Genomic DNA, 27,914 nt, shown 5'->3' with positions numbered 1-27,914 from the left:
CTAAGTGCTTCACCTAAATTTTTTTTAAGTCTGAGTACTTAACTATGCTACCCTTTAGGGGGAGCTTAAATTAACTAGACTATTTCTCTCTTCTTAATTCTTTTTGATTTATGTCAAAGGGGGAGAGAAAAGTCAAAGTTAAGAAATCAAGAATGAAAGGGGGAGCATAAACTTTAAATTTTATTTATGCATTGATGCTTCTGGTTAACTTTCATTATTTATTCCTTTATTTAAAAGTTATGTTTTACTTAACTTTGAACCAAGATTGCCATAATCAAAAAGGGGGAGATTGTTGGTGCGGTGAGCACCGATGATCGAACCCGAGTTTTGATTATGGCAAAGAGCTCAAAGTTAAGTGGTGGTGTTATCTAACAAAGTTCATGGAGCTTGCAGGAAAGTCCTAAGTGATACTTAGGCAAAAGTCCTAGCTGCGGTTAGGCAAGGTAAAACCCTAGGGGTGGTAACCCTAGGTCATAGGGGGTGGTAACCCTATCCGGATTGGCTGGTCGATGGCTTCAGGCAAAAGTCCTAGGGGTGGTAACCCTAGGTGGAAAGTCCTGTGTCGCGAACGGTGAAAGTCTGGCTGGCGGTGGCGGATGTTCGTGAAAGTCCGGAGCATCAGTGCGAGCAAAAGTCCGATCGATCTGGAGGATCGACCGCAACAGTAAAATCTCCGAGAGGAGTAGGTGAGGGCAGCGTTCCCGTAGAGAGCAGTGGCGTCGGGTCGACCTAGGGTTTTGGAAATCCGTCGAGACTCGGACGAGTTGTTGTCAAACTTCATATTTATCATATGTCTATTATGTTTTATGTGCTAACTTTGTGCTACAGGATATATTTGGGATTAATGTATCTTGCAGGGACCAAAGTGCCAAGATTAACCTCGGATAAACATTGTCCGAGGCACCTCTATGGAGCTTGGAGGCGCCTCGGGTGCAAGGCTGAAGCTAGCTGCGAAGTGGAGCTAGAGGCGCCTTCATAGGGATTGAAGGCGCCTTGGACCATTGATTGAAGGCGCCTTGGAGCTTTGATGAAGGTGCCTTCAGGTTGGGATAAGCAGCAGTCAGCGGAGGTTATCACAGCGCGGGAACAGGGATAAGTTTTGGGGTTCAAGGCGCCTTGACTGGCACTGGAGGCGCCTTGAACGTCCAATAAAAGGACATCTCGACCAGTAGCTTGAGACATCTTCTTCCAAGTGAACTGTTTGCTACAAGCTGCCTACGAGACGATCCCGAAGTGCTGCAACGACACCTCGACACCCCGGAGCTTCAGATTTAGTCTTTTGGTGTCGGTATAATCTTATACTGCTTTGAATTGTAATTAGTTTGTAATAGTTTTTGCGAGCTTATAGTTGTTGCCCACGGAAAGCGATCAAGGATCGCGGGCCTTCGAGTAGGAGTCGATCAAGGCTCCGAACGAAGTAAATTCTCCTGTCTTTGTGTGCTTGTTTTCTTTATTCCGCTGCGTTTTAACTCTTACGATTCCGATAATCGTTGAAAATAGCCACGAGCGCTATTCACCCCCCCCCCCCCTCTAGCGCGTCTCGATCCAACAATAAAGTCAAGTCAAACTTGACTTTTAATCTTCCTCTCAAGTCAAGTCAAACTTGACCAAATCTCTTCCATGGTTGATCTAATCTAACCATTTGATTCAAGCCAACGTAATATAATGAATCTAATTCATTAAATTAAGTTGATTTAATGAGTCATAATCTAAATTAGACTCATTGAATACATGAATCAACTTGAGTCCAACTCAAGTTAGCCCAATTAGGATTACTTTTAATCCATTTTGATTCTGTTAGGATCGATGGTCGCGGCTAGAGAGGGGGGGTGTGAATAGCCGACCCCAAATCTACGTTTCTTTCTACAAGTTGACGTTAGCGCAACTGAAAATAAAACAAAGAAACAAAGACAAGAAGATCAAACCTCAACACGCAGCGATGTAACGAGGTTCAGAGATAAACTCCTACTCCTCGGCGTGTCCGTAAGGTGGACGAAGCCTATCAATCCGTCGGTGGATGAGTCCCAGGAGAATCGGCTAATATATATACTCCTTCTGGGTGGAGAAACCTTGCCACAATCTTTCTTGCACCAGCAAGAATAGGAGTACAAGAATACACAAGAAGAAGCAACAATATGAATGAAAAAAAAACAAATAATCTTGCCTTCTCGTCGGCTGTTGATGAAGCAGCAACTTCACGGGCCAAATACAGCAGCAACTGTTGGAGACCCCAGCCGAAGCTTCAGCTAAGAAGAGCTCAGCAACAGCAAGCTCTTACAGAAGCAAGAGGTAGCAGCTGAGGAGAGGAAGAAGAAGAAGTATATCTGTAGAAGCCCTCGATCTCCTTTTATAACCTGCACTGCAAAGAAGACAGCGAAAAAGACGGAGATAGCCGTTGTCACTCATAACGGCTATACCTGGACCGATCAGGCTCCGCCCTGATCGGTCCGAGGCCTCCCTGATCGGTCTTGGGGACCGATCAGGACCTATGTTGATCGGTCCCCAGACCGATCAGCACTCTTCACAGAGAACTCGCCCAACTCTCTGATCGTCTCCTGATCGGTCTGTGGACCGATCAGGGTGCATGTGGATCGGTCCACAGACCGATCCCCTCCTTTTCTCTTTGCCTTCTGTTCGCTTTCTAATCGGTCTGCAGACCGATCAGATAACATACAGTAGCATACTATTTGGTTACTGATCGGTCACCAGACCGATCAGATAACCCAGTGTATCACTGGATCGATCCACTGATCGATCCAGCTCTTGGTTTTTGCCCAAGTCCCACGCATTCCAAACCAATATCCGGTCAACCTTGACCTATTGGTATCTCATGCTTAGCATCTGGTCACTCCCTTGACCTACTAAGACTCCCTACCAAGTGTTCGGTCAATCCCTTTGACCCACTTAGATTTTTCTCTTCGTGCCAAGTATTCGGTCACTCCCTTGACCTACTTGACCTTCACAACACCAGATGTCCGATCAGCCTTGATCCATCTGGATTTTTCCTTGCCCGGCTTCACTCACCAGGACTTCCCAACTGCCTGGCTTCACTCACCAGGACTTTCACTTTCACCTAGCTTCACTCACTAGGGTTTTCACCTGGCTTCACTCACCAGGATTTCCAATCTGCCTGGCTTCACTCACCAGGACTTTTAAACTGCTGGCTTCACTCACGGGACTTTCACCTGCACTGGCTTCACTCACGGGACTTTCCATCTGGCTTCACTCACGGGACTTTCACGGGCTTCACTCACGGGATTTTCACGGCTTCACTCACCGGATTTTCCATCGCCTTCCGATTTAGAGAGCGAGCTCAAGGCCCTCTCGGCCTAGTCGGAGGCAGGCTCCGAGCCCTCTCGTCTTTCACTTCGGTCCGGAGGCAGGCTCCGAGCCCTCTCGACCTAGTCAGGAGGCAGAGCTCAGGCCCTCTCCGACTTCCACTTGCCAAGTTCCCATACTTGGACTTCTCCGTGCCAAGTCTCCATACTTGGACTTTCTCCCGTGCCAAGCTCCTTGTTTGGACTTTTCCCGTGCCAAGCTCCCTGCTTGGACTTTTCCGTGCCAAGTCAACTCACCTCGGGTCAACCAGGTCAACCAGGTCAACCTTGACCAAGGGTTGCACCCACAACCTCCCAAGTTTGTGTTCTTGTCAAACATCAAGATACAACTTGAGTCAGGTCAACTCGAGTCTGGTCAACCAGGTCAACCTTGACCTAAGGTTGCACCAACAATCTCCCATCAAAATAAAACTCTTCTGTTCTCGTCAAACATCAAAATACAACTCAAGTCAGGTCAACTCGAGTCGGGTCAACCAGGTCAACCTTGACCTAAGGTTGCACCAACAATCTCCCCCTTTTTGATGTTTGACAAAACCATAACCTAACTTAGGTTTTCTAATGTTCTTCCTTGAACATTCTCCCCAAACCTACACTCTCCCCCTTTTTGACACACATCAAAAAGAGTGAATCAAGGTCAAGAGTTTCTTTCTAATGAAGGTCCCATACCTTTCATTGAAACCCTTAATTTCCCCCTTGATACTAAGGTCAACAATTAACTTAGTGATAATCCCATATCACTCAAGTCTTTAGGAGTAAAAACTCCCCCTAAAAGTCAACTCCTCCTTGACTAATAGGTAAAACTCCCCCTAAAGGTCAACTCCCCCTTGACCATTGCACCAACAACGTCTTGGAGAGTTTCAAGCCTTTAGAAATCCAAAACACCAACTCCCAGCTGAAATTTCAGACAAAACAGTCGAAAATCAGTAAGTTGGCACGCGCTGATCGGTCACCTGACCGATTAGACCTTCCCTGGATCGGTCACCAGACCGATCCACACTTCCCTAGATCGGTCCAGTGACCGATCCAGAGTGCCCTGGACCGATCAGAATCCCCTCTGATCGGTCCCCAACTCTGATATCAGAAGTTTCTGATTTTTCTACTTCCGAAATTCAGAAACCTCTCAAAAATCACATAAAATTTTAAAAATTGTAAAATTTTGAGGATACATTCCTCATAACATATATTATCACGGAAAAATAATTTTCGATGAAAATAACTTTCATTTTCAAAACTTGATACAAAGTTCGAAAAACTTTGAAATAGTTCAAGTTTAACTCAACTTTGTATCAACTTGCTCAATGATGAATGCTATCACTAGAAAAGCTTCATCAAGGTTTTTCAAATCAATTTTAAAATGATTTTAAACCCTTTAATTTAGGACCACAATCTTTGGGCTAAATGTACATGACTTGTACACAAGTTTTCCCTATGATCCTCCAATTTCGAATTAGGCTCATCTAGGTACAAGAACTATGCACCTTGATCCTAACTCATCATCCTAATATCTCACACACATCTAAGGTGTATCAAACACATCCAAGTCAATTTTGATGTGAGATATGGATTTAGGTCATCTTAACTAGGTTCTTATGCATTTTCTAAACAACAATTTGATCTCCATATCAAATTGTGTTTTAGTCCTTAAATCATTTTCATTGATTATAAATGCAAGAGATGATGACATGGCATAAAATAGTATCATAAATGGAACATGTGTCAATGTCATGATGTCATGGCATAAAGTGTGAAACTCTAACTAAGGCATGACATATAAATAACCTAAGCATTATCATGACATTTCAAATGATACTAAATTAAATATGATGTCATGACATGACATATGACAAACAATATATGGCAAATAACATGTAAAGGTATAGGAAATACCTAATTCTAGCCTTAGTTACCATTTTTGATAATTTTGATCATTTTGCCATAGGTTCTATATTCCTAAGAGTAATAGACCTAAAATCATATACCAAGGATGTTTAGATCACTATGTGCCAATTAAACTGACCTAAGAGAACTCCTCAAATGTAGTTGGCACATTCTAATCACCTTAGGAATAATTCTTAATTTCATTTTCAAGGCTTGATCACACCTTGAAAATTCCTAAAGTGCCACCTTTTGCCATGATTAGGTTAACTACCTATACAAGTAAGGTTGACACACCCTAACTCATCTAGCGTGATGAAATCACGCTCCTACGAACCCAATACCTATTTGAGCTCATTGGGTTCACTAAATATTCACTAGGGATGACTTCCCTAGCAACCCTCCTAATGACCCTCCTAGGCTTTGAAGCCTTGGTCATTTGGGTCTCATCAAGATCAACTCTAGGGGTGACTCCCCTTGTGACCTTGGTGATGGTCTTCCTAGTCCTAGGTTTTGTTCCATAATCGAATGGAACATCATGGTAAGTGGGCTTGACCACTTGGGACTTAGGTTTGTGACTCAAACCTTTCTTGTCCTTGGACTTGAGTTTTTGACCCCTAGACCCTAGAGTCAAATCCTCAAGAGCCTTTTCTAGAGAGTCAAGTCTTGGCCTCAAGACTTGATTTTCTTTCTCTAATACCTCAAGCTTTAATTTATCATTTTTCTTTGAGGTATTCCTAGGCATATGTCTAGATGATTTGGGATTTCTACCTAGATTTTCCTTAGCCTTAGATGGGTTAATTCTAGGGTTGACATTTCTAGTATTATCCTTATCTAGGTTAACATGTTTGGCTCCTAAGCTCATGTATTGGTTCCTAAAGTTAACATGCTTATCATTATTAACAATTGTAACAAAACTACTAGCATGTGTCTTATTGCAAGAATGAGACTTAAATGTTACCTTAGGGTTTGCCTTAGCTCCCCCTATTGACGTGCTCGGTCTCTTGTCCTTGTGAGGTTGCCTCCCCCTTGGACATTGACTCCTATAGTGTCCCTTTCGCTTGCATTGGAAGCACATCACGTGCTCCTTGCCTTTGCGTGTCGGAACTCCGGCTTCCTTGACCTTTGGCGCCGGTGGAGTCTTCCTAACCCTCTTTGGACACTTACTCTTGTAATGCCCAAATTCCCTACACTCAAAGCACATTATGTGTAATTTATTTGAAATTAAATGGCTTGAGTTACCTAGGGTTGAGGATGGATGTGAGCTCTCTTCTTCATCCCTTCCGGAGATAGAAGCTTCTTCTTCTTGCTCCGATCTTGAAGAGGAACTCTCCTCCTCTTCTTCCTTAGATGTTGAGTAGCCCTCAACCTCTAAATCCATGCCTCCATGATGTGAGCTACTTGGCTCACTTGACTCCTCTTCATGACTTGAAGTGGAGTTCTCCTCATGGAACTTTGCCAAGTTATTCCACAACTCCTTGGCATCGTTATATCCACCTATCCTACACAAAACATCATTAGGTAAAGAAAATTCAATGATTTTCGTTACCTCATCATTGATGGTTGATTGGTGGATTTGCTCCTTCGTCCACTTCTTCTTCTCTAAAAGTTCTCCTTCTTTATCCAATGGAGGAGTAAAACCTAATTGCACACACCTCCAATTTTCTAGGTTAGTCATAAGAAAGTACTTCATTCTTACCTTCCAAAATGCGAAGTCGTCACGATCGTAGAAAGGTGGAATTGTGACGTCTTCTCCAAATAACTCCATTCTCTAGCTCGTGCTCCTCCAGGTGTTGATCCAACGAAGAGTGACCTCGCACTGATACCACTTGTTAGGATCAATGGTCGCGGCTAGAGAGGGGGGGTGTGAATAGTCGACCCCAAATCTACGTTTCTTTCTACAAGTTGACGTTAGCGCAGCGGAAAATAAAACAAAGAAACAAAGACAAGAAGATCAAACCTCAACACGCAGCGATGTAACGAGGTTCGGAGATAAACTCCTACTCCTCGGCGTGTCCGTAAGGTGGACGAAGCCTATCAATCCGTCGGTGGATGAGTCCCCGGAGAATCGGCTAATATATATACTCCTTCTGGGTGGAGAAACCTCGCCACAATCTTTCTTGCACCAGCAAGAATAGGAGTACAAGAATACACAAGAAGAAGCAACAATATGAATGAAAAAAAAATAAACAATCTTGCCTTCTCGTCGGCTGTTGATGAAGCAGCAACTTCATTCGCCAAATACAGCAGCAACTGTTTGAGACCCCAGCCGAGGAAGCTCACGCGAAGCTTCAGCTAAGAAGAGCTCAGCAAAGCTCAGCAACAGCAAGCTCTTACAGAAGCAAGAGGTAGCAGCTGAGGAGAGGAAGAAGAAGAAGTATATCTGTAGAAGCCCTCGATCTCCTTTTATAACCTGCACTGCAAAGAAGACAGCGAAAAAGACGGAGATAGCCGTTGTCACTCATAACGGCTATACCTGGACCGATCAGGCTCCACCCTGATCGGTCCGAGGCCTCCCTAATCGGTCCGAGGCCTCCCTGATCGGTCTTGGGGACCGATCAGGACCTATGCTGATCGGTCCCCAGACCGATCAGCACTCTTCACAGAGAACTCGCTCAACTCTCTGATCGTCTCCTGATCGGTCTGTGGACCGATCAGGGTGCATGTGGATCGGTCCACAGACGATCCCTCCTTTCTCTTTGCCTTGCTTTACGATCGGTGCGGACCGATCGAGATAACTCTGATAACATCTTGTTTAATTCTTGATCGGTCACCGGACGATCGGATAACCGATGTATCCGGATCGATCCAGCGATCGATCCGGCTCTTGGATTTTGCCCAAGTCCCACGCCTTCAAACCAATATCCGGTCAACCTTGACCTATTGGTATCTCATGCTAGCATCTGGTCACTCCCTTGACTGCTAAGACTCCCTACCAAGTGTCCGGTCAATCCCTTTGACCCACTTAGACTTTTCTCTTCGTGCAAGTATCAGGTCACTCCCTTGACCTACTTGACCTTCACAACACGGATGTCCGATCAGCCTTGATCCATCTGGATTTTCCTGCCGGCTTCACTCACGGGACTTCCACCTGCATGGCTCCTCACTAGGACTTTCACTTTCACCTAGCTTCACTCACTGGGTTTTCACCGCTTCACTCATCCAATCTGCTGGCTTCACTCACGGGACTTTCACCTGCACTGGCTTCACTCACGGGACTTTCACAGGCTTCACTCACGGATTTTCACAGCTTCACTCACCGGATTTTCCATCGCCTTCTGATCTAGAGAGCAGCTCACAGGCCCTCTCGACCTAGTCAGGAGAGCGAGCTACCGAGCCATCTCCGTCTTTCACTTCGGTCCGGAGAGCAGGCTCACAGGCCCTCTCGACATAGTCGGACAGCAGCTATCGAGCCCTCTCCGACTTCCACTTGCCAAGTTCCCATACTTGGACTTCTCCGTGCCAAGTCTCCATACTTGGACTTTCTCCCGTGCCAAGCTCCCTGCTTGGACTTTTCCCGTGCCAAGCTCCCTGCTTGGACTTTTCCGTGCCAAGTCAACTCACCTTGGGTCAACCAGGTCAACCTTGACAGAGGGTTGCACCCACAACCTCCCAAGTTTCTGTTTTTGTCAAACATCAAGATACAACTCGAGTCAGGTCAACTCGAGTCAGGTCAACCAGGTCAACCTTGACCTAAGGTTGCACCAACAATCTCCCATCAAAATACAACTCTTCTGTTCTCGTCAAACATCAAAATACAACTCGAGTCAGGTCAACTTGAGTCGGGTCAACCATGTCAACCTTGACCTAAGGTTGCACCAACAGATTCATCAAATGAATCTAATCCTTTTGGTTCATCATATGAACCTAATCTCCATCTAATTGTCCTTAGTGTGTGACCCTATAGGTTCTTGTAACGTTGGCAATGCCCTAAACCCATTTAGGAGCATAAGTAATGAGCGGTATCTAGCAACACATCATTACTACCCAAGTTACAAGAATGTCGAGATCCGACATCACCTTGTGACTACTAATTGTGACTCCTCACAAAATATGACAAGTGTCCTTCTATCCTAGACATCTAGATTGGTCAATGTGAGGCATAGACCGTGTCATCCTCTGACCAATTTAAATTTTGAACTCCAAGTAGACTCACTAAATCAAATGAGCTTAATATCCTATATTGACTCATTTGGGCATCGCCATGCACTTCGTGGTCTCACTCTATCAAGAATACCGATGTCACTCCCGTCATATAGGAGGGATAGATCCCATCTACATCACTCACATCCCTCCGTATAATTTGTTACATACCCTGTAATCGCCTTTATAGTCCACCCAGTTACGGGTGACGTTTGATGAAACTAAAGTACATAACTCCTTATGTAGGGATCTATGGTGACTTAAGGTCTAAGGACTAGTAGTCATACTAATAGCCACATGAGAAAGTATATGACACTCATATAACGATCCATGACACTTTCTCATGGCGGGTCATTCAGTATACATTCTCCAATGCATACCCATGTGTCAACTTGATATCTCTATATCCATGACTTGTGAGATCAAGTCATCGAGTTGACCTACATGCTAGTCTTATTGCATTAACATTGTCCCTGAATGTTAATACTCGACTAGGAATGATTAAGAGTAGTGTTCCCTATATCATCTCACTATCGGTTCAACTAACCGATTGATATAGGTGAGAACCGTCTACTCAAGGACGTTATTATACTTAGTTTATTTGGCACCAGTACAAGTAAGTATAATAACCAAAAACCAAATATCTTTATTTATATAGAATATGATACAACAAGTCCAAAATACAATCATCAAATGATTGGCTCTAGGGCTCTAGCTAACAATCTCCCACTAGCACTGGTGCCAATCAGTGTAGGCTCTAAGCCCCAATGACCTAGTGTGACCATCATGCTTCCTCTGTGCCAAAGCCTTGGTCAAGGGATCTGCGATGTTAGCCTCTGTAGGTACTCTGCAAATCTTCACATCTCCTCTCTCGATTATCTCTCGAATGAGATGGAAGCGCCGTAGTATGTGTTTGGTCCGCTGGTGTGAGCGAGGTTCCTTCGCTTGTGCTATTGCTCCATTGTTGTCACAATAGAGCTCAATGGGGTCAGCAATGCTAGGAACCACCCCAAGTTCAGTGATGAACTTGCGGATCCAAACTGCCTCCTTTCGCCTCGATGCGATGTACTCAAACATTGTAGAATCGACTCGTATCCCGCGAACTCTTCGGTGACAGCACCACCATTAATGCAAAATACGAACCCCGACTGCGATCTATAGTCATCCTGATCGGTCTGGAAGCTAGCATCACTGTAACCCTTTACAGCTAGCTCATCATTGCCTCTATATATCAAGAAATATTCTTTAGTCCTTCTTAAGTACTTAAGAATATTCTTGACCGCTATCCAGTGACTTTCACTTGGATCAGTCTGGTTTATTCTCGTCATGCTAAAAGCATGCGAGACATCAGGACGAGTACATAGCATGGCGTACATGTTAGATCATATGGCTGAGGCATAAGGGATCTGATCCATGTGGTCTCTCTCCTCTCCAGACGAGGGACTTTGAGTCTTCGACAGACTCACGCCATGTGACATCGGCAAAAATCCCTTCTTGGAGTTCTGCATGGCAAACTGAAGGAGTACCTTGTCAATGTATGTACTCTGACTTAGGCCAAGCAATCTCTTAGATCTATCTCTATAGATCTGTATGCCTAGAATGCGGGAAGCTTCACCTAAGTCCTTCATTGAGAAGCAACTCCCTAGCCGGGTCTTGACAGATGAAGCATAGGGATGTCCTTCCCAATTAGTAGTATGTCATCCACATACAAAATGAGGAAGACAACAATATCCCCTACAACCTTCTTGTAGACACAAGGTTCATCTTCATTCTTGATGAAACCAAACTATTTGATTGCATCATCGAATCGAAGATTCCAGCTCCGAGAAGCTTGCTTTAGTCCATAAATGGACCTATGCAGCTTGCATACTCTGCCAGTATGCTGTGGATCTTCAAAACCCTCAGGTTGTGTCATGTAAACATCCTCGAGCAGGTTTCCATTCAGAAACACGGTTTTGACATCCATCAGCCATATCTCATAGTCATGGTATGCTGCAATAGCAAGCATGATCCGAATGGACTTAAACATCGCTACTAGAGAAAAGGTTTCATCATAGTCAATACCATGAATCTGCTTGAAACCTTTAGCTACCAAGCGACCCTTATAGATAAGTCCATCCATGTCAGTCTTTCTCTTAAAGACCCACTTACACCCAATGGGTTTTACCCCTTCAGGTGGATCAACCAAAGTCCATACTTGGTTGGTGTACATGGATTCCATCTCGGATCTCATGGCCTCTAGCCATTTCTCGGAATCTGGTCTCATCACAGCTTCCTGATAGGTGGTAGGCTCATCCTCTATGAGCATAACGTCATCATGGTCAGACAAGAGAAATGAGTATCTCTCAGGCTGACGACGTACCCTATCAGACCTGCGAAGAGGTATGTCTACTTGAACCGGTTGTTGTTCCTCAACTCCTTGTGGAACAACATCATCCACAACACTTTGTGGTTCCAGTTCAATTTCCATCGAGGCATCAGTGCTATTGTTCGCATCTTGAACTTCTTCAAGATCGAACGCGCTCCCACTAGTCTTTCTAGAAACAAAGTCCCTTTCTAGAAAGACCCCAGTCTTTGCCACAACTACCTTGTGCTGACTGGGAATGTAGAAGTAATATCCCTTAGTTTCCTTGGGATATCCGATGAAATAGCACTTGTCAGATTTGGGTCCTAATTTGTCTGAGACTTGACGTCGTACGTAAGCCTCACAGCCCCAAATCCTCATGAAAGACACCTGGACATCTCTCCCAGTCCATATCCTATATGGTGTCTTTATCACGGCCTTGGATGGAACTCAGTTGAGAATGAAAGATGCCGTGTCTAGAGCATATCCCCATAGATATGTCGGAAGATCTGTGTGACTCATCATAGATCGTACCATATCTAATAAGGTACGATTCCTCCTTTCGGATACACCATTCCACTGTGGTGTTTCAGGAGGAGTGAGTTGAGATAAAATCCCACACTCAGCTAAGTAGTCACGAAACTCATGGCTTAAGTATTCACCACCTCGATCTGATTGAAGTACCTTAATACTCTTGCCAAGCTGGTTCTGTACTTCATTCTTGAATTCTTTGAACTTTTCAAAGGATTCAGATTTATGTGTCATTAAATACACATAACCATATCTACTGAAGTCATCAGTAAATGTGATGAAGTACCTATAACCGTCTCTAGCAGCGACATTGAAAGGGCCACATACATCACTATGTATGAGTCCTAACAAATCAGTCGCTCTCTCGTTGTGCCCACTAAAAGGAGTCTTGGTCATCTTGCCTCGTAGGCATGACTCGCATATCTCATATGATTCAAAATCAAATGAGTCCAGCAAACCATCCTTATGGAGCTGGGATAAGCGCTTGTCATTTATATGACCTAAGCGACAGTGCCAGAGATAAGTTTGGTTCAGGTCATTTGACTTGAACTTCTTGGTATTTATGTTAGAAATAGGGCTCTCAAGATCTAGAATGTAGAGTCTGTTTATCAGAGGTGCACTACAATAGAACATATCGTTTAAATAGACAGAACAACATTTGTTCTTTATTATAAATGAGAATCCTTTCTTGTCCAAACAAGAAACTGATATAATGTTCTTAGTCAATGCAGGCACATAACAACAATCGTCTAACTCTAGTATAAGCCCAGAGGGCAGAGATAGAAAATAAGTCCCTACAGCAACAGCAGCAACCCATGCTCCATTGCCTACTCGTAGGTCTATCTCGCCCTTTGTCAATGCTCTGCTATTTCTCAGTGCTTGTACATTAGTACAAATGTGCGAAGCACATCCGGTATCTAATACCCACGACGAAGAAATAGAGAAGTTGACTTCTATAACATTTATACCTGAAGTAGAAATCTTATTTCTCTTCTTGTTAAGATCTTCCAGGTATCCTGTGAAGTTCCTCTTCCAGTGCCCTGCTTGTCCTTGATATAGTTGACGAAGATGTTCAACCATATCGTAAGCACCCATCAACTCATGTTGCTTCTGAAGCTCAGAGTTCATGGTTGCAAGCATTAGACAGGACACATCTAATACGTCATCTTGATGCTTCTTGTAAGCATCACCGTCACTCGCGTGGCGATGGCAAGGAGGAGCCTCGGAATGGGCTGCTCCAGACGTATGTTCGTTCTGGAGAGAACTATTCTCGGTTCCTGTACCAGAAATTTGCTCCGTTGAGCTTGTCCTTCTTAAGGACAGAACGCAGGGAGAAAGAGTTCATATTCGACGTCATGGTTATCTACAACAGAAAATTTGCAGAAATAAATATCAGATTCTTTTAAAATCATTTAATTAGGCCTTTAATTAAATGATGCTCCCACTGAATTCTATAATTCTTGTGGGACAAGATCCACATCATACTAACCCTTGAGTTAGCTTTGGCTAATACGCCCAAGGCTTAGTATGATCGGTAGGTAACGATTACCAATTACATCTCTATGCAACTCTTGTTTATAAAATCAATATCCGCATTTATATTAAAACTCGAGTTAGCTTTGGCTAATACGCCCGAGAGTTAATATAGATGTGATTTTGACCTATTTTTTTTTCAACCGTTGGAAGAATGCCTATAGTTGACTCGATCTAACCGAGCAACTAGGAATACTCAATTTAATTGAGTTTGTATTCACCCATGCGTTGATAGGCGGGACCAAGATTGTCCCTCCGTACCCTACCAAGATAATATGTATTGCTCTGCTTTGGCAGATTAAACAATACATGTGATCGAGGTAGTGATAGGTATCACGGCACGGTTAGGCATTTAGAGTTGGTTCGATCGAGATCTAATCTAATCGAAAAGGATGCATCTTGTACACGACTTAGATCTAATCTAATCGCAAGGGTGCATCATGTGCACGACTTAGATCTAATCTAATCGTAAGGCACTAATTAATTAATTACTTATTAAACATGCATCATATACATAAGCAATTAACTAATTAATCTATTTGTGATTTAGTCATGGCCCCACTAAGATCTTCTCAAGCCAATGAGAAGATCGAATGGTCAACCTAGGGTCAACAGCTTCTCCAAGTTTCTCCCTTTGACCACCTTGTGTTGCTCGTGCCCGCCTTGGAACTCCGTCTCGTGTGGACCCTCCATCGCTCCAATTTGTACATTACAATTTGAAACTCGAGTTACATTCGAGTCTAAATCTAATTTACAACCAGAATATATGAGAAAGGCACGACGCGCAGGTCGCGGAAAAATAAAAACATACAACACGCGCAAACACATAACGGCACGCTGGCCGTATTATGAATTACAACACAATCCAATCATATTGGGTTTTTGGGCCATGACTATCACAAAATTAATATATAATTCAAAATTATATATTTTCATAATTTTCTATAATTTTAAAAATAATTTTTTACAATTTTTACGAGTAAAATTTCCCGGCGGTCCCTTTTAGCGGTTTCGGGCGCAATCGCGGAACGGATCCCCTTGCGGGGCCAGGGGCAGCGCCCCTACCCGCGATCTAACCATCGCGAGGGTTCCTTTGCGATCCAACAGCGCCTAAACTCGCTGTCCCAAAATGATTTGGGTCGAGACATTGCCGTTTCGGAAAAAATCTTCCCGCCAGGTTCGTTTTTAGCGATTTCGGGTGCAATCGCGGAGCAAATCCCCTTGCGGGGTTAGGGGCAGTACCCCTACCCACGATCTAACCATCGTGAGTTGCTCCTTTGCGATCTAATGGCACCTAAGCCCGCTGTCCCAAACGGATTTGGGGCAAAACGAAGCCGTTTAAGGAAAAAACTTCCCGGTAGCCGAAGCCTACAAGTGCTGAGATACTTGTGCTTCGCTTCTACGGAAAAATTACCCATAAAAACATAAAAAACTAAATTTTTACAGAAAATCACAGAAGGTTTAGTTTTCATAAAACCAAAAATTAAAAACTCGTACAAGCCTTGCACGTGGCTCTGATACCACTGTAGGGTTTTTCGGGCCGCGAAAACCGCTTTTCGCGTCGCGGAAACCCCGAATCACCCAAAGCCGTAGATCCGTGCAAGGAAAAATTCGAAGACAATACAAGTACGAGTTTCAAAACTTTAGATCTACTCCTAGATCTATGTGTTAAGGAGTATACCTTGAAGCGTGCCCTTTCGCGTTCCCGCTCGTCCAAGAAATTGCCGGATCTCTAGACCGTCAAGCGTCGGTCCTCTAGAAGTATCCACACGGACACGTAGGTGGAGAAAACCTCACACAAAGGTTTGCTAGCACCTTGGTAAGATTCGGCCAATCAAGGAGGAGAGGGAGAGGGAGAGCTTGATAGGAAGAAGATACAATAATAATCACTTGAATGAAAATGAATCCATTTTCATTCAAATTGTGGCCGGCCACATTTCCCAAATATAACCCCCTCATTAATGCATTAAGTTGTCATCAAAGAGGGAATGTAACCTCCATGAGGTGGCACTCACTAGTAACTCCCATGAGGTGGCAACCATGATGATGTGGTGCATCATCATTGGTCCACATCAATGTCAACTCACCAATGAGGTGGCATAAAGTCAAGTCAAACTTGACTTTTAATCTTCCTCTCAAGTCAAGTCAAACTTGACCAAATCTCTTCCATGGTTGATCTAATCTAACCATTTGATTCAAGCCAACTTAATATAATGAATCTAATTCATTAAATTAAGTTGATTTAATGAGTCATAATCTAAATTAGACTCATTGAATACATGAATCAACTTGAGTCCAACTCAAGTTAGCCCAATTAGGATTACTTTTAATCCATTTTGATTCATCAAATGAATCTAATCCTTTTGGTTCATCATATGAACCTAATCTCCATCTAATTGTCCTTAGTGTGTGACCCTATAGGTTCTTGTAACGTTGGCAATACCCTAAACCCATTTAGGAGCATAAGTAATGAGCGGTATCTAGCAACACATCATTACTACCCAAGTTACAAGAATGTCGAGATCCGACATCACCTTGTGACTACTAATTGTGACTCCTCATAAAATATGACAAGTGTCCTTCTATCCTAGACATCTAGATTGGTCAATGTGAGGCATAGACCGTGTCATCCTCTGACCAATTTAAATCTTGAACTCTAAGTAGACTCACTAAATCAAATGAGCTTAATATCCTATATTGACTCATTTGGGCATGGCCATGCACTTCGTGGTCTCACTCTATCAAGAATACCGATGTCTCTCCCGTCATATAGGAGGGATAGATCCCATCTACATCACTCACATCCCTCTGCATAATTTGTTATATACCCAGTAATCGCCTTTATAGTCCACCCAGTTACGGGTGACGTTTGACGAAACCAAAGTACATAACTCCTTATGTAGGGATCTATGGTGACTTAAGGTCTAAGGACTAGTAGTCATACTAATTATAGCCACATGAGAAAGTATATGACACTCATATAACGATCCATGACACTTTCTCATGGCGGGTCATTCAGTATACATTCTCCAATGCATACCCATGTGTCAACTTTGTTGGGATCTTAGATGGCTAGAGGGGGGGTGAATAGCCTCTTTGAAAAACACTAAACAGAAATTTCTTCAAGAACTTTGTTAGCACAGCACAGCGGAAGTAGAAAAACTAAAACGAAAGAAAACAAACACACAGCAGACACAAGGATATACGAGGTTCGGGGATAACTTGCCCCTACTCCTCGGCGTGTCCGTAAGGAGGACGACTCCTTGATCTTTCGGTAGATCACACCCCGGACAAGATCCGGCTAAAGATGTCTCCTTCTCGGTGGAGCAACCTCTCAACAAAGTCTCAGATGATTATAGATTTAAGCACAAGACTTACAGTGGCTGAGAATATGATATTAAGATGAGCTTATAGCCACACGGAGAAGAGAACAGAGCAGAGAGCGCATAATCAACCTTCTCAGCAAAGAGCTCACAGCTTCACCAACTTGCTTTCTCGAAGGCTTGATCACAAAAGACAGAGAATTCAGAATTTTCTTTCTGAACTCCTCTTCTTCCTTCTTATGTCTCTCTGCTCGAATCACCGCCGTCTGCAGAATCGCTGCTGCCAGCCGGGCGTAGCCAATCACACCTCCTCCTCTTCTGATTCTCTGAACCCATGCCAATGGAAATCACTGGCGTCTCTGGATACGAACCAATAGCTAGAGGTCAAACTGAGCAGCCCAATCGTAATCAGATTTCGTCAGAGAACGTTGATGCCTCAAATGCATCTGTTGCAGCAAATTACAGTGAAAAGGGTACTTGTCTCCTTCTCTTAATGAAGCTTAATTTGAATCCAAACATGAGAATGTGACCTGCAACCTGCAAGCTATAAAGACTCACAACAAATGGTTAAAAACAAATGGGTGAATACAAATACGGCAATCAGAAAAAGTGCATGCAAAGCAAACAATACCGTGGGTCAGTCCGAACCACGCCTGATCATCGCTGATCGGTCTGCGGACGATCACGAACTAATCTGATCGGTCCCGGACCGATCGGCGTCGCTCTTTCGAAGGTGCGCGACTTCGACGGTCTGCGGACCGATCGAGCACTAATCTGATTGGTCCCAGGCCGATCAGATGTCGCTCGTCGGTGCTTAAAGCCTCTGATCGGTCTCGACCGATCAATAAAATCTCGATGAGCTCGATTGATTTCGATCGGTCCATGAGCCGTCGGTAAAATCACGATGGGCTATCGATCGATCGATGCGCGGCCGTCGATGCGTTCGATAGCCACGATCAATTCTGATCGGTCGGCGGACCGATCGGTATAAAATTTCCGGATCGATGCGAACCGATCCGCCTCTGACTTCGATCCGGTCGAGCCCTCTCGACCTAGTCCGGAGAAATGAGATCCTAGCCTCTCCGACTTCATCGGTCCTAGAGAGCGAGCTACCGAACCCTCTCGACTCCGCATGCCAAGTTTCCTTCTTGGACTTTTCAACACCGGATGTCCGATCACCTTGATCCATCCGGATTTTCCCTTGCCCTTCACTCACCAGGACTTGCACCTAGCTTCACTCACTAGGGTTTTCACCTGGCTTCACTCACCAGGACTTGCACCTAGCTTCACTCACTAGGGTTTTCACCTGGCTTCACTCACTAGGACTTTCCAACTGCTTCAATCAGGTCAACCTAGTCAACCTGAATTAGTAATTAATCTGAGTTAATTATCTGATACAAACTTAAATCAGTGTCAACAGCAAAACAACATCCAGGTCAGACTGTATCAACAATCTCCCCCTTTTTGTTGTTTGACAACACGATTTAAGTTTAGATCAGAAATGCTCATATACCCATAATTTTGGGGAAATCAGGATCCTCCCCCTAAGACGGATACACCACCAAGTCAAGGACGGGAATCAAGATCCTTCCCGTTATCCTCTCCCCTAAAATCAAGCTTTCATACATTTCTAAACTTAGGTATCCTCTCCCCCTTTGTCAAACACCGAAAAGGTACAAATGAGGTGACAAAAACTAAAAAGGCTCCCCCTTAATCCATACTGCCTTCTTTTAACTGACCTAGAGTTCCCTCTAAGGTCACAATACGACAGTAAGAAAGACAAAAGATACAATCAAATCATGGCATAGGAACAACATATATAAAAAAAACATAGAAAATGAAGCATAATAAGGAGCAAGCAAATATAAAACCGAGTAGCATAAATATATGAGTAGCATCAGAAGTGCAAACATCCAGGTCAGACTAACAAATAACATCCAAAATACATACAGACAAGGTATATCAATCAACGTCCTCAACATGAGGAGCATCATCATCATCGGCGGGAAGGGTGAAATCACGAGGCGGCCTGTTGGAGGATGGATAGCTCAGGTAAGATCATGCGGAGGCGGGTAGCGTGCCATCCATCCGAGTAGCAAGCTGTGTCACCACCGATGATCGCAGATATCATCGAAGCGCGTCAATATGCGCAGTCATCGTGCGCTGGTCAATCCGTATCGTAGTCCATCGAACTCGATCACCATCTCCTCGTGACGATCAAATCGGCTCTCCAACTCCGATCGCCGGTGCAGTGCGGATCCGCCAATGTCGGGAGGAGCAAGAACAGGAGCGGTGCAACTGTCGTGGAGGTCCTGGTAACTCACCTAAAGCTCTCCCATCCTTCCATTGAACATCCCCATTTTGCCCTATGATTCCGGACTTGGAAAATGCCCGTTTCCCAAGGCAATCCTGCCTGACCATTTTGATTATTCTATCCTTAGAGACATCAACCTGAAGGGTCTCAAGCCAATCAGTAATTATATGCCCATAAGGCATATAAATAGTGAAGCCGCTAGGCTGAGAATATGATATGATCGAGGAGTAGATGTTCGACATGATATCAAAATCGAGACGCCGACGCAAACCATAAAGCATAAGACAATGATATGATCGGATCTCAGATAATGGTTTAGATGTGATAGGTAGAAGGCAGTTCGTGACAATTTTAAAAAGAATGTAATCTTGAGGAGATAATCTCAAGGCTGCAAAAGTAGGGAAGTCAACATCTAGCTCATCTAGCCCTTGTCTAGGCTGTCTGAAGAAGTACTCATATATATCGTCAGGTGAGATATCAAACGGTGGAAGTAACTGATCTGGTAAGTCAGGAAATATCGAAAAGACATCACCGGAACACCACCGACAATTGAGATACTCAAAGAAAGATGAGATACTGAAATCAAGAGTCCGCTTAGCAACTCTCGTTTTAAAACCTTGATCATTAGTCTCATGAAGGTTATTATAGAACTCAGAGACCAAGTCATAGTTGATATCCCGTTCCAAGTAGACTAGTGAATCGAGTTTGTAGTATGCTATGATTTCGGACACTTGTGGGCAAAATTCGTCCATGAATTTTCTATCCACGGACATACAAGGGAGTAATTTGAATGTCCTTTGTTGAAAAGCTTGCTCAGACTGGCGGTTTGGGAATCTACTGGAACTAGCTGGTTGGGGTCGAGAGGGAGCAGCAGGAGCTTTGGAATTATCTTTGGACTTGGAAGTACCCTCACCTACTGGTTTCTTCCTACGGGGTTAGCAATGTGGTAAAATGGGGCAATGAGTGAGCACCGGAGCCACCAATAATCAAGAACCGAGACAAACACAACAACAGAAGATGAGAAATGAAAACACAATGCCAAGTTCTATAGAGGTAAGAAGGTACCTTGGTGCCATTCGAACTTTAGGCTAGGGCTTCCGAGGGCTGGAGCTTCGGCGTGCAAAGAGAAGAGAAAGGGTGAGCTGGTGGGAAGAGTCGGCTAGGGTTTCGCGTGAATGAGGGAAAGAAGGGATCGGGAGGTTTTAAGGGTTTAGATGGGTGTACAGTGAAGAAATGATCGGACGGTTGTCCGATCAGAAGGTATCAGAAGCCTCCTGATCGGTCCCTGGACCGATCCAGGATCATCCTGATCGGTCCCTGGACCGATCCAGGATCATCCTGATCGGTCCACGGACCGATCAGGAGACGATCAGTACTCACTGATCGGTCCCCTTGACCGATCAGCAAGATTCCTGATCGATCGGTAGACCGATCAGAGATTGATCAGTGGCTTTTCTGCCGAATTGATCTGATCGGTCTCCGGACCGATCAGGGAACTCTCTGATCGGTCTGTAGACCGATCAGAAAGAGATCAGTAGCGGGCTCGAGCATGCCAGGCTGACTTGATCGGTCCGTAGACCGATCAGTGTCTGATTTCTCCCGTAATTTCAGTAACTGAAGTAGTAATTTCAGTAACTTGTGTTTGATAATTCGTGGGAGTTTCTCTAGGAAAACTCCCAAGTTCAGCACCTAGAACATGGAGGATCTACAAGCATAGCTCTTACCTAAAAGTTATGGTCTGAACATGTTTATAGCCCTAAAGTTTCAGATTCTCATCAAACAAAAACTCACACTAACTCCAAACATATGGAGTTCTGTCTTCTTGGTCCTTAAGAGTTCAAAACATATTTTTGGTAAACTCGTCTCTATGATCAGGTTCAAGTTTATCAAAATATAGACAACTTGTCCTAATTTGCAATCAAGGCATGAAAGCTGAAATTCTTGATTCTTGTTATGTTTAGTTTCAAGTTTGTCAAAATATATCCAATTTATTATTATTTCCTTTAATAACCTATCGTTTTATCAATCAAAAGTCATGACATGAACCAAACAACAATACCAATCAACACATCAACCATCAACCATGATTAGAAAAATTTCTAGGCAAATGTCCAACCAAGATTCCTTGGTTGGAATATATGAGTAAGATCTAGGAACCAATTACACATAAATTATGTAATGGTGTTCCCCATACTCAATTAATGTCTCTTCAACCTAATTATTCAAGAGATGCATGATACATTTTGAATAATTTGGTTGTTCCTAGCATCTCACCCCATTTCTAGCAAACAAAAATATTTTGTTAAACCTTATAGTTTGTGTGAGATGTTCCCAAGTTGCCCAAAATCATTCCCAATTTCTTTTGTCATTTTAATTTGTCCTTATTGATCATGATGAAGTCCTAAGGACCTAAGGAGCCAAACACATCCCCAACTCCCTCCTTAAATGACTAAATTCATTTTCCGGAAGGGGTTTGGTGAAAATGTCGGCTAGGTTTGACTTTGACTCCACATATGTGAGCACAATGTCACCCCTAGCTACGTGATCTCTAATGAAGTGATGACGCACTTCAATGTGCTTGGTCCTTGAATGATGGACTGGATTTTTAGTTAGGTTGATCGTGCTAATGTTGTCACATAGCACTTGTACACCCTTATAAGAAAGTCCATAATCCTCTAGGGTGTGTATCATCCACAACAACTGTGATACACTCTCTCCCATGGCAATATATTCGGCCTCGGTCGTGGAGAGAGCAACACAATGTTGCTTCCGACTTGACCAACTAACTAATGATGAACCTAAGAATTGGCAACCCCCACTAGTGCTTTTCCGATCCAATTTGCACCCAGCATAATCGGAATCGGTATAGCCTATCAAGTCAAAAGACTCTGTACGAGGGTACCATAGACCTACTCTAATTGTGCCCTTAAGGTATCTCAATATTCTCTTAACTGCAATTAAATGAGATTCCTTGGCACAGATTTGATACCTAGCGCACATGCCCACAGCAAAGAGTATGTCCGGTCGACTAGCTGTGAGATATAGAAGACTACCAATCATGCTTCTATATTGCGTTAGATCAATTGGTTTCCCACTCTCATCATTGTCAAGGCGAGTGTTTGTCGTCATTGGAGTGGACACTTCCTTAGAGTCACTCATATTGAATTTTCTAAGCATCTCTTGAGTGTATTTCGTCTGATGGACATAAATGTCATCTCGAGTTTGTTTGATTTCAAGTCCAAGGAAGAATGTCAATTCTCCTACTAGACTCATCTCAAACTCACTTTCCATGTGAGAAATAAATTCATTCAAATAGCCCTTGTTATTTGAGCCACAAATTATGTCATCGACATATACTTGGGCTACAAAAATATTTTCACCATCTCTACGCAGAAATAGTGTTGGGTCTATTTGGCCTCTTACGAAACCCTTTTCTAGTAAATATGTTGACAACCTTTCGTACCAAGCTCGTGGTGCTTGTTTAAGCCCATAAAGTGCTTTCTTGAGCTTGTACACGTGGTTTGGAGCTTCGGTACTTACAAACCCCGGTGGTTGTTCAACATAGACCTCTTCTTTAATGAAATCATTTAAGAAGGCAGATTTAACATCCATTTGATAGAGTTTGAAACCTCTATGTGCAGCAAAAGCTAGCATCAAACGAATGGACTCTAATCGTGCCACGGGAGCATAAGTCTCATCATAATCGAGACCTTCGACTTGACTATAGCCCTTGGCTACAAGTCTTGCCTTGTTTCTTACAACTTCTCCCTTTTGATTTAACTTATTTTTGAAGACCCATTTAGTTCCAATAATGGTGGTCTTTTTCGGTCTAGGAACCAAGTCCCACACTTGGCTCCTTTCAAATTGACCTAATTCGTCTTGCATAGCTATGATCCAATCAGGATCGTGCAATGCCTCATCAACTAATTTTGGTTCAATCTCTGAAATCAATGCGACTTCATTAGACTCATTTATGAAGAATGATCTAGTCCTAACCCCTTGTTGGATGTCTCCCACAATTTGGTCTTGGGGATGCCTAGTGGCTATCCTAGATTGTCTTGGTGTTGGTGGTGCCTCATGAATGGTCTCACTCGGCACAGGCGAGGACTCAATATCAGGCAAAGGATCAAATTGAATTCTTTGTTGCCTTTGCTCATCAACATCAGAGTCAACTTCGACTCGTTCTTCATTTTGATCATTCAAACTTAGATTTCTAAGTTCAAATTGAATTCCTCCTACATCCCTTGGTTGATCATTTAAGTTAGGGATTTCTTCAAAGGCTATATCAGAGGACTCTTCAATCAATTTGGTCCTATTGTTGTAGACTCGATAGGCTTTGCTGGTAAGAGAATACCCGACTAGTATCCCTTGATCAGCCTTAGCCGTGAACTTCCCAAGATGGTCCTTGATGTTCAAAATAAACACCTTACAACCAAACACCCTAAGATGTTTAATTGTAGGTGGTTTCCCAAACCAAAGTTCATGGGGAGTCTTTCCTAAAAACCTATGTATTAAAACTCGATTTTGCACATAGCAAGCTGTATTCACAGCTTCAGCCCATAAGTAGCTCAGTAGTGAGTACTCATTGAGCATGCTTCGTGCAGCCTCTTGTAAGACTCGGTTCTTTCTCTCCACAACCCCATTTTGCTGTGGGGTCCTTGGAGTAGAGAACTCATGCCTATATCCCTTTTCTTGACAAAACTCTAAAAACCTATGATTTTGAAATTCCCCACCATGATCACTTCTAATGGTTTTAATTGTTGTCGATTTTTCATTTTCAGTTCTTCTACAAAAGGAAATAAAAATATCTATAGTTTGGTCCTTATGTTTCAAAAAGAAAGTCCATGTGTATCTAGTAAAATCATCAACGATTACCAAGCAATATCTACTTCCATTCAATGATATTACACTACTGCAATCAAATAGGTCCATGTGCAATAAATCTAAAGCAGTAGATGTACTTACAGTGCTTTTACCTTTATGAACACCTTTTGTTTGCTTACCCTTTTGACATGCATCACATAGTTTGGTCTTGTGGTACTTGATGCTGGGTAAGTCTCGCACTAATCCTTGGTTGGCCAACTTCCGGATGTTCTTCATATTGACATGTGCCAATCTTCTATGCCATAGCCAAGACTCTTCTTCTTTTGACATGAAACACTTAATCAAAGAATTAGTAGCACTTTTAAACGATACTTGATAAATATTATCAACCCTTGTGCCTACTAGTACCGTGTCAAGTGTGTCAATGTGTTTAACCAAACATTGATTTGAATGAAATTCAATTGTGTAACCCGTATCACACAATTGACTGACACTTAGGAGATTAAAAGTCATCCTCTTGACTAGAAGAACATTCTTGATGTGGAGACATTCGGATATATGAATGTCTCCAACCCCTATAACCTTAAGACTACCATTATTGCCAAAAGACACATTACCTCTATTTTTATTTTGTATGGTAGAGAATAGTGACTTGTCCCCTGTCATATACTTGGAGCATCCACTATCAACAAACCAAGTTGATAGACGCTCCCCCTCGACCAATGCCTACAAGACACGAAAGACGGATGTTTTAGGTACCCAAATTCTGGGACCTAATGCATCTACAATGAGAGACTTAGGCACCCATGCCTTAGTCACCTTCTTCCTAGTCTCATGAACCCTAGAAACATGTGTTCTATGAAATTGAGTTCTTGACACTAAAGAAATAAAGCTAGACTCCTTAGGTTGGTATCCTAATCCAGCCTTGTTGTAAACCGCCCTTTGGGCATTTAGAATCATGTCTAAGGTCTTAGAGCTGGTTGAGAATTTCTCAAGCATTTTCTTGAGCTTCTCAATTTCACCCTTCAAGGTTTTGTTTTCATCCTCTAGGGCCTCTTGATAAAGGTCATCGACCTCATCTTCCCTAAGGGCCCTTAATTTCTCTATTTCATCTTTTAGCAGTTTAGTTTCTGTTTTTGATTTTTTAAGGGAAGTAGACAAATGTGCAATTGTTTTATAACACTTTTCTAAATGGGAGATGTTACCTCTTCATCATCCGAAGATGATGAAGTCGCAGCTGAAGAGCTTGAGTCCTCACTCTCGGACTCGGACTCCTCTCTTGCCATGAGGGCTAACTGCCGTGTACTCTTCTCCCTCTTCTCTTCCTCAGATGAACTTGAAGAAGACTCATCCCATGTAGCTTTTAGAGCCTTCTTCTTCTTGACTCTTTCCTCTTTCTTTTTGGCTCGTTCCTCCTTCCTTTTTAATTTCGGACACTCGCTCCGATAGTGTCCCTTTTTGCTGCACTCATAACATGTAACATTAGTTTTGTCAATATTTTGTTCACTAGGTTTACCTTTCCCTTTGTATCTTCTGCTCCTTCTCATGATTCTTCTCACGAAGTTGGCCATCTCGCTTGATGATGATTCACCTTCATCATCGGACTCGGAGGAGGATGAAGATGAAACAATTTCTTTCTCCTTCTTCTTTTCTTTCTTCCTTCTTCCCTCCTTGCTCTTTTCTTCTGCAACCAAAGCAATACCTTTCTCTTTTTGCCCTTTGTTAGCAAGTTCATGTAATTCCATTTCACAAAAAAAATCATCTAACTTAACAATGGAAAGATCCTTGGATACCTTGTAGGCATCCACCATAGATGACCACAAGGCATTCCTAGGAAAAACTTTTAGAGCATACCTTACGAGGTCACGGTTTTCTACTCGTTCATCCACCGAATGGAGACCATTGATGATCTCCTTGAACCTTCCATGTATCTCACTTACAGTTTCATTTTCCTTCATGACAAGGTTCTGTAGTTGGTTTAGGAACAAATCCCTCTTGGCGATCCGAGAGTCTCGAGTCCCTTCTTGGAGCTCGATGAGCTTGTTCCATATATCCTTCGCACTTGTGAAAGGACCAACCTTGACAAGTTGATCCTTGGCTATCCCACATTGCAAAGTGACAACCGCCTTGGCATCGGCTTGTCCCTTGCGAGTTTGCTCGGTTGACCATCTCGATGAGTCAAGTTCCTTACCTTCTGCATCCTTTGAAGGTGAGAATCCCTCCTTGACGGAGAACCACATGGAGATATCGGTCTGGAGGTAATACTCCATGCGGCTTTTCCAAGATTGAAAATCTGCTCCATCGAAATAAGGTGGACGGTTGGTGCTGAGTCCCTCCTTCATGGCCATTGTTTAGCTCTTTGGGTTGTTAAGTCGTAATGAAGAGAACCTGCTCGATACCACTTGTTGGGATCTTAGATGGCTAGAGGGGGTGAATAGCCTCTTTGAAAACACTAAACAGAAATTTCTTCAAGAACTTTGTTAGAACACACAATGGAAGTAGAAAACTAAAACGAAAGAAAACAAACACACAAAGCAGACACAAGGATATACGAGGTTCGGGATAACTTGCCCTACTCCTCGTGGTCCGTAAGGAGGACGACTGATCTTTCTAGATCACACCCGGACAAGATCCTGTTAAAGATGTCTCCTTCTGTGGAGCAACCTCTCAACAAAGTCTCAGATGATTATAGATTTAAGCACAAGACTTACAGTGGCTGAGAATATGATATTAAGATGAGCTTATAGCCACACGGAGAAGAGAACAGAGCAGAGAGCGCATAATCAACCTTCTCAGCAAAGAGCTCACAGCTTCACCAACTTGCTTTCTCGAAGGCTTGATCACAAAAGACAGAGAATCTTTCTTTTCTGAACTCCTCTTCTTCCTTCTTATGTCTCTCTGCTTCACTGGCTCGAATCACCGCTGCCTGCAGAATCGCGCTGCCAGCCAGCGTAGCCAATCACACCTCCTCCTCTTCGATTCTCTGAACCCATGCCAATGGAAATCACTGGCGTCTCCGGATACGAACCAATAGCTAGAGGTCAAACTGAGCAGCCCAATCGTAATCAGATTTCAAACGCATCTGATGCATCAAATTACAGTGAAATTATAGTTACTTGTCTCTTTCTCTTAATGAAGCTTAATTTGAATCCAAACATGAGAATGTGACCGCAACCGCAAGCTAGAAAGACTCACAAAGAAATGGTTAAAAACGGATAGGTGAATACAAATACGCAATCGTAAAAAGTGCATGCAAGAACAATACCGTGATGCCTCGCATCAACCACGCTCGATCATCGCTGATCGGTGCGGACCGATCACGACTAATCTGACGGTCCCCGCACCGATCAGCGCCGCTCCGGCAGCGCAGCTTCGATCGGCTCCGGACCGATCAGCACTAACTGATCGGTCCCCGCACCGATCGACGTCGCCGTCCCAGGCTTAAAGCCTCGACGGCCTGCACCGATCAATAAAATCTCGATGAGGCTATCGATTGATTTCGATCGGTCCGCACCGACCGTCAAGAACACAATGGGCTATCGATCGATTGATCGGTCCGCATCCGATCGCAAACGCTCGCAGCCATCGACACCTCGATCGGGCACCGATCGGTATAGAGCCACCGGATCGGTCCGCAGACCGATCCAGCTGGACTCGGCCCCGAGCCCTCTCTGACCTAGTCCGGAGAA

This window comes from Zingiber officinale, chromosome 9B, assembly GCF_018446385.1.
Source record: "Zingiber officinale cultivar Zhangliang chromosome 9B, Zo_v1.1, whole genome shotgun sequence".
NCBI classification, from domain to species: domain Eukaryota; kingdom Viridiplantae; phylum Streptophyta; class Magnoliopsida; order Zingiberales; family Zingiberaceae; genus Zingiber; species Zingiber officinale.
The sequence above is the reverse complement of the archived record's forward strand: the minus strand, read 5'-3'. Positions refer to the sequence as shown.